The 7,193-nt window shown below is 50.3% G+C and overlaps 1 non-coding gene across 1 annotated transcript; it reads left to right on the top strand.

The window, feature by feature from the left end:
- Positions 1–4,970: 4,970 nt before the first annotated feature.
- On the top strand, positions 4,971–6,863 carry LOC126332708 (small subunit ribosomal RNA). Its single transcript, XR_007563882.1, has one exon. It is a non-coding gene; the product is annotated as a small subunit ribosomal RNA (ribosomal RNA).
- Positions 6,864–7,193: the final 330 nt, after the last annotated feature.

The raw sequence follows: 7,193 nt of genomic DNA on the forward strand, positions 1-7,193 counted from the left end.
AAGCATCGAACCGACGTGACGTATCTGACGGTGACTCAGGCATCCGTGTACTGCCACCACTATCCACCCCCCCCCCCTCTCTCTCTGCCCCCTTCCCACACAATACCAAATTTAACCAACTTTATCGCTTAACCTAACTGTGGCTGTACCAGTTTATCGCTTAACCTAACTGTGGCTGTACCAGTTTATCGCTTAACCTAACTGTGGCTGTACCAGTTTATCGCTTAACCTAACTGTGGCTGTACCAGTTTATCGCTTAACCTAACTGTGGCTGTACCAGTTTATCGCTTAACCTAACTGTGGCTGTACCAGTTTATCGCTTAACCTAACTGTGGCTGTACCAGTTTATCGCTTAACCTAACTGTGGCTGTACCAGTTTATCGCTTAACCTAACTGTGGCTGTACCAGTTTATCGCTTAACCTAACTGTGGCTGTACCAGTTTATCGCTTAACCTAACTGTGGCTGTACCAGTTTATCGCTTAACCTAACTGTGGCTGTACCAGTTTATCGCTTAACCTACACTAGATCGAGTGTTTATGGCACTGTACTGTTTATCGCTTATCCTTAACTGTGGAGTGTACCAGTTTATCGCTTATACACTAGATCGCGTTGTTTAACTGTGGCTGTACCAGTTTATCGCTTAACCTAACTGTGGCTGTACCAGTTTATCGCTTAACCTAACTGTGGCTGTACCAGATTATCGCTTAACCTAACTGTGCTGTACCAGATTATCGCTTAACCTAACTGTGGCTGTACCAGATTATCGCTTAACCTAACTGTGGCTGTACCAGATTATCGCTTAACCTAACTGTGGCTGTACCAGATTATCGCTTAACCTAACTCAATTTGTCCCTTAACCTAACTCAATTTGTCCCTTAACCTAACTCAATTTGTCCCTTAACCTAACTCAATTTGTCCCTTAACCTAACTCAATTTGTCCCTTAACCTAACTCAATTTGTCCCTTAACCTAACTCAATTTGTCCCTTAACCTAACTCAATTTGTCCCTTAACCTAACTCAATTTGTCCCTTAACCTAACTCAAGTTGTCCCTTAACCTAACTCAAGTTGTCCCTTAACCTAACTCAAGTTGTCCCTTAACCTAACTCAAGTTGTCCCTTAACCTAACTCAAGTTGTCCCTTAACCTAACTCAAGTTGTCCCTTAACCTAACTCAAGTTGTCCCTTAACCTAACTCAAGTTGTCCCTTAACCTAACTCAAGTTGTCCCTTAACCTAACTCAAGTTGTCCCTTAACCTAACTCAAGTTGTCCCTTAACCTAACTCAAGTTGTCCCTTAACCTAACTCAAGTTGTCCCTTAACCTAACTCAAGTTGTCCCTTAACCTAACTCAAGTTGTCCCTTAACCTAACTCAAGTTGTCCCTTAACCTAACTCAATTTGTCCCTTAACCTAACCCACGTTGTCCCTTAACCTAACTCAAGTTGTCCCTTAACCTAACTCAATTTGTCCCTTAACCTAACTCAATTTGTCCCTTAACCTAACTCAATTTGTCCCTTAGCCTAACTCAATTTGTCCCTTAACCTAACTCAAGTTGTCCCTTAACCTAACTCAAGTTGTCCCTTAACCTAACTCAAGTTGTCCCTTAACCTAACTCAAGTTGTCCCTTAACCTAACTCAAGTTGTCCCTTAACCTAACTCAAGTTGTCCCTTAACCTAACTCAAGTTGTCCCTTAACCTAACTCAAGTTGTCCCTTAACCTAACTCAAGTTGTCCCTTAACCTAACTCAAGTTGTCCCTTAACCTAACTCAAGTTGTCCCTTAACCTAACTCAATTTGTCCCTTAACCTAACTCAAGTTGTCCCTTAACCTAACTCAAGTTGTCCCTTAACCTAACTCAATTTGTCCCTTAACCTAACTCAATTTGTCCCTTAACCTAACTCAAGTTGTCCCTTAACCTAACTCAAGTTGTCCCTTAACCTAACTCAAGTTGTCCCTTAACCTAACTCAAGTTGTCCCTTAACCTAACTCAAGTTGTCCCTTAACCTAACTCAAGTTGTCCCTTAACCTAACTCAAGTTGTCCCTTAACCTAACTCAAGTTGTCCCTTAACCTAACTCAAGTTGTCCCTTAACCTAACTCAAGTTGTCCCTTAACCTAACTCAAGTTGTCCCTTAACCTAACTCAAGTTGTCCCTTAACCTAACTCAAGTTGTCCCTTAACCTAACTCAAGTTGTCCCTTAACCTAACTCAAGTTGTCCCTTAACCTAACTCAAGTTGTCCCTTAACCTAACTCAATTTGTCCCTTAACCTAACTCAATTTGTCCCTTAACCTAACTCAATTTGTCCCTTAACCTAACTCAAGTTGTCCCTTAACCTAACTCAATTTGTCCCTTAACCTAACTCAATTTGTCCCTTAACCTAACTCAATTTGTCCCTTAACCTAACTCAATTTGTCCCTTAACCTAACTCAAGTTGTCCCTTAACCTAACTCAAGTTGTCCCTTAACCTAACCCACGTTGTCCCTTAACCTAACCCACGTTGTCCCTTAACCTAACCGACGTTGTCCCTTAACCTAACCGACGTTGTCCCTTAACCTAACCGACGTTGTCCCTTAACCTAACCGACGTTGTCCCTTAACCTAACCGACGTTGTCCCTTAACCTAACCGACGTTGTCCCTTAACCTAACCGACGTTGTCCCTTAACCTAACCCACGTTGTCCCTTAACCTAACCCACGTTGTCCCTTAACCTAACCCACGTTGTCCCTTAACCTAACCCACGTTGTCCCTTAACCTAACCCACGTTGTCCCTTAACCTAACCCACGTTGTCCCTTAACCTAACCCACGTTGTCCCTTAACCTAACCCACGTTGTCCCTTAACCTAACCCACGTTGTCCCTTAACCTAACCCACATTGTCCCTTAACCTAACCCACGTTGTCCCTTAACCTAACCCACGTTGTCCCTTAACCTAACCCACGTTGTCCCTTAACCTAACCCACGTTGTCCCTTAACCTAACCCACGTTGTCCCTTAACCTAACCCACGTTGTCCCTTAACCTAACCCACGTTGTCCCTTAACCTAACCCACGTTGTCCCTTAACCTAACCCACGTTGTCCCTTAACCTAACCCACGTTGTCCCTTAACCTAACCCACGTTGTCCCTTAACCTAACCCACGTTGTCCCTTTGCCTAACATAGTTCACTGCTCGGAATCTCTGGTGTCGTTGTTATCCTCATGTAGATGTCTTGCGAGTGTTGCTTACTTTCCACATATTCCTGCTATCCACTGTCAATTGTACTGCAATAGGACTATATCGCCGACCCCCCCCCTCCCCCCCCTCTGTCCCCCTCTGTCCCCCTCTTTGTGTCTCTGTCCTCTCAAGCTGGTCGGTCTGGCGTTTGAGTGTTAAATGAGCCTCGCAGCTGTTCAGTTGCATTCAGATGTCGACGCCCTCAGTGTACGTCGTGGTATGGTCTGTGTCCATTGTCCGCTGATGTCGTACGCGTAACCCACACGCTGTACCGATCATCGGTCGTTACGTACAGAGTGAAGTAGTGTGATACGTGTGACCGTACGCTGGCTGTGCCCAACGGTGTCGAATCTCAATTTCCATATGTTGTGCTTGATGCTACTTGTCTCGTCTCCCAATAACAGCTAGGTTGCACTGTGGTACGCCGTAGAGGCGTGTGGGAGGAACGTACGAACGCATTGTATGTCACCCTGGGTCGCTGGGGGTGGTGGTGCGGTGAGTCAGGTCAGGTCAGGTCAGCGTGAGCCGTCTGATGTAGTGACGCGTGTATTCCGACTTTGTCGTATTGCCTCACACAAAGTGCTACCCTGGTGGACCGCGTTCCATATCTGGGACATGCCGCAGATGCCGGTTGACAGTGGATCGCGGAAGGTACATCGCATACGTGCGCGGGCCACCTTCCACGTGTTCTCTTCTGCACATGTCGCAGTGTGTATGTGGTCTGATGTAGCGTGTCGTGACACATGACATCCTGGCATGCAAGAATTGTTGAATTCGCAAATGTAGGTGGACATCTACGTTTACTGCCCAAGATACGCAAATGAACTGGAAATCCGTTGTTGAGCGGTTGTTCACGCTGGAGGTGAATCTGTGATGGCGACGATCGGTACAGCTATTAACCGGTTGTTTCAGCGGTACCCGCCACATCCACACGCGTGACTAGGCCCATGTGGGTATGAAGCGATACGCGGCGGTGGCTTGGTGGGACTGTTCCCGGCCGGTGAAGGGGGGCCGCCCGGCGTGTTGGCCGCGCGCTGCGTGGGCGCACGCGCAACAGGCGGCTGGTGGGGGGCGCCGAGTGGCAGGAGCGCCAGCCGACGGGCCCGGCAGGCGGCGCAGCTACGCTGCGGCGCACCCTGCACGCGGCGCCTGGCGGCCAAAGTTGGTTCAGCCGAGCCCGGTGCGAAGCGCGGTGGACATCTGCAGTGTGCTGGTCTGATTGAGGACTGTGTGCGTTGAGGATGCGCCGCCGCCTGGCACTCGGCGCCGCGACGCCGTCTGCTGCTCGGTCGCCCCAGCGGTTCTCGCAGGTGGTTTGTATCGCAGTTGTGCGGACGTGTTGGCGCGTGCGCTGTGCTGGGAGAGTTCGCTTCTGCACCCAAGTGGGGCTTTGCCCTTGTGTGGCGCTGGCGTTGGAGCTGCCGGTCACCATAGGTGGCGCGTGTTGTCTCCCGCCGGCAATGCCACGACAGCACGCTCCCGGGCCTCTGTCGGCAGCGGCAAGCTCAGTTGGGAGCAAGGGTGTTCGCACTAAAACCGTCTACTCGCCTAACTCCGGGCGATTGCGCCTCTCTCGAAACCGACCAAGTACCTAGGACGGCGCTGCGCGCCGCCGGGACCTGAGAGGGTTTCGAGGTGTATCGTGCAGGGGAGCTCGGCCTCCTCCTGTTTGCAGAATAATTGAGCGGACGCTTGCGTGTTCGCGCGGGCCCCCGGGACACACTCCCGGGCGGCCGGCTGCTCAGCTCTAGTTGACGCAGCTCCCTGGTTGATCCTGCCAGTAGTCATATGCTTGTCTCAAAGATTAAGCCATGCATGTCTCAGTACAAGCCGCATTAAGGTGAAACCGCGAATGGCTCATTAAATCAGTTATGGTTCCTTAGATCGTACCCACGTTACTTGGATAACTGTGGTAATTCTAGAGCTAATACATGCAAACAGAGTCCCGACCAGAGATGGAAGGGACGCTTTTATTAGATCAAAACCAATCGGATTGGCTTGTCTGGTCCGTTTGCCTTGGTGACTCTGAATAACTTTGGGCTGATCGCACGGTCCTCGTACCGGCGACGCATCTTTCAAATGTCTGCCTTATCAACTGTCGATGGTAGGTTCTGCGCCTACCATGGTTGTAACGGGTAACGGGGAATCAGGGTTCGATTCCGGAGAGGGAGCCTGAGAAACGGCTACCACATCCAAGGAAGGCAGCAGGCGCGCAAATTACCCACTCCCGGCACGGGGAGGTAGTGACGAAAAATAACGATACGGGACTCATCCGAGGCCCCGTAATCGGAATGAGTACACTTTAAATCCTTTAACGAGTATCTATTGGAGGGCAAGTCTGGTGCCAGCAGCCGCGGTAATTCCAGCTCCAATAGCGTATATTAAAGTTGTTGCGGTTAAAAAGCTCGTAGTTGGATTTGTGTCCCACGCTGTTGGTTCACCGCCCGTCGGTGTTTAACTGGCATGTATCGTGGGACGTCCTGCCGGTGGGGCGAGCCGAAGGGGTGCTTTCGCGTCCCGAGGCGGACCCCGTTTAAATCCTACCAGGGTGCTCTTTGTTGAGTGTCTCGGTGGGCCGGCACGTTTACTTTGAACAAATTAGAGTGCTTAAAGCAGGCAAGCCCGCCTGAATACTGTGTGCATGGAATAATGGAATAGGACCTCGGTTCTATTTTGTTGGTTTTCGGAACCCGAGGTAATGATTAATAGGGACAGGCGGGGGCATTCGTATTGCGACGTTAGAGGTGAAATTCTTGGATCGTCGCAAGACGAACAGAAGCGAAAGCATTTGCCAAGTATGTTTTCATTAATCAAGAACGAAAGTTAGAGGTTCGAAGGCGATCAGATACCGCCCTAGTTCTAACCATAAACGATGCCAGCCAGCGATCCGCCGCAGTTCCTCCGATGACTCGGCGGGCAGCCTCCGGGAAACCAAAGCTTTTGGGTTCCGGGGGAAGTATGGTTGCAAAGCTGAAACTTAAAGGAATTGACGGAAGGGCACCACCAGGAGTGGAGCCTGCGGCTTAATTTGACTCAACACGGGAAACCTCACCAGGCCCGGACACCGGAAGGATTGACAGATTGATAGCTCTTTCTTGATTCGGTGGGTGGTGGTGCATGGCCGTTCTTAGTTGGTGGAGCGATTTGTCTGGTTAATTCCGATAACGAACGAGACTCTAGCCTGCTAACTAGTCGCGTGACATCCTTCGTGCTGTCAGCGATTACTTTTCTTCTTAGAGGGACAGGCGGCTTCTAGCCGCACGAGATTGAGCAATAACAGGTCTGTGATGCCCTTAGATGTTCTGGGCCGCACGCGCGCTACACTGAAGGAATCAGCGTGTCTTCCTAGGCCGAAAGGTCGGGGTAACCCGCTGAACCTCCTTCGTGCTAGGGATTGGGGCTTGCAATTGTTCCCCATGAACGAGGAATTCCCAGTAAGCGCGAGTCATAAGCTCGCGTTGATTACGTCCCTGCCCTTTGTACACACCGCCCGTCGCTACTACCGATTGAATGATTTAGTGAGGTCTTCGGACTGGTACGCGGCATCGACTCTGTCGTTGCCGATGCTACCGGAAAGATGACCAAACTTGATCATTTAGAGGAAGTAAAAGTCGTAACAAGGTTTCCGTAGGTGAACCTGCGGAAGGATCATTACCGACTAGACTGCATGTCTTTCGATGTGCGTGTCGTGTCGCGCAACACGCTACCTGTACGGCAGTGGCCGTGCGCCGCGTGCGGAACCACGCGTGCCTCTCAAAACTAGCGGAAGTGTTGTTGTTGTGTGGTACGAGCGCTGAAGCTCTGGAGCGGCTGGCCTGCGGTACCTGGCGCCTGGCGCCGGTTTTGAATGACGTTCGCCCGAGTGCCTGTCCGCTCCGGTGTGGAGCCGTACGACGCCCATCGGCTGTGAGGCCGTTGGACACAAAAAAAATAGTGGAACAGGGGCCGTCAGACGCCTCAGTCCCGCAAATGCTACTGTCTTGA

The sequence above is a fragment of the Schistocerca gregaria genome, unplaced genomic scaffold, assembly GCF_023897955.1.
Source record: "Schistocerca gregaria isolate iqSchGreg1 unplaced genomic scaffold, iqSchGreg1.2 ptg001501l, whole genome shotgun sequence".
Taxonomy (NCBI): Eukaryota; Metazoa; Arthropoda; class Insecta; order Orthoptera; family Acrididae; genus Schistocerca; species Schistocerca gregaria.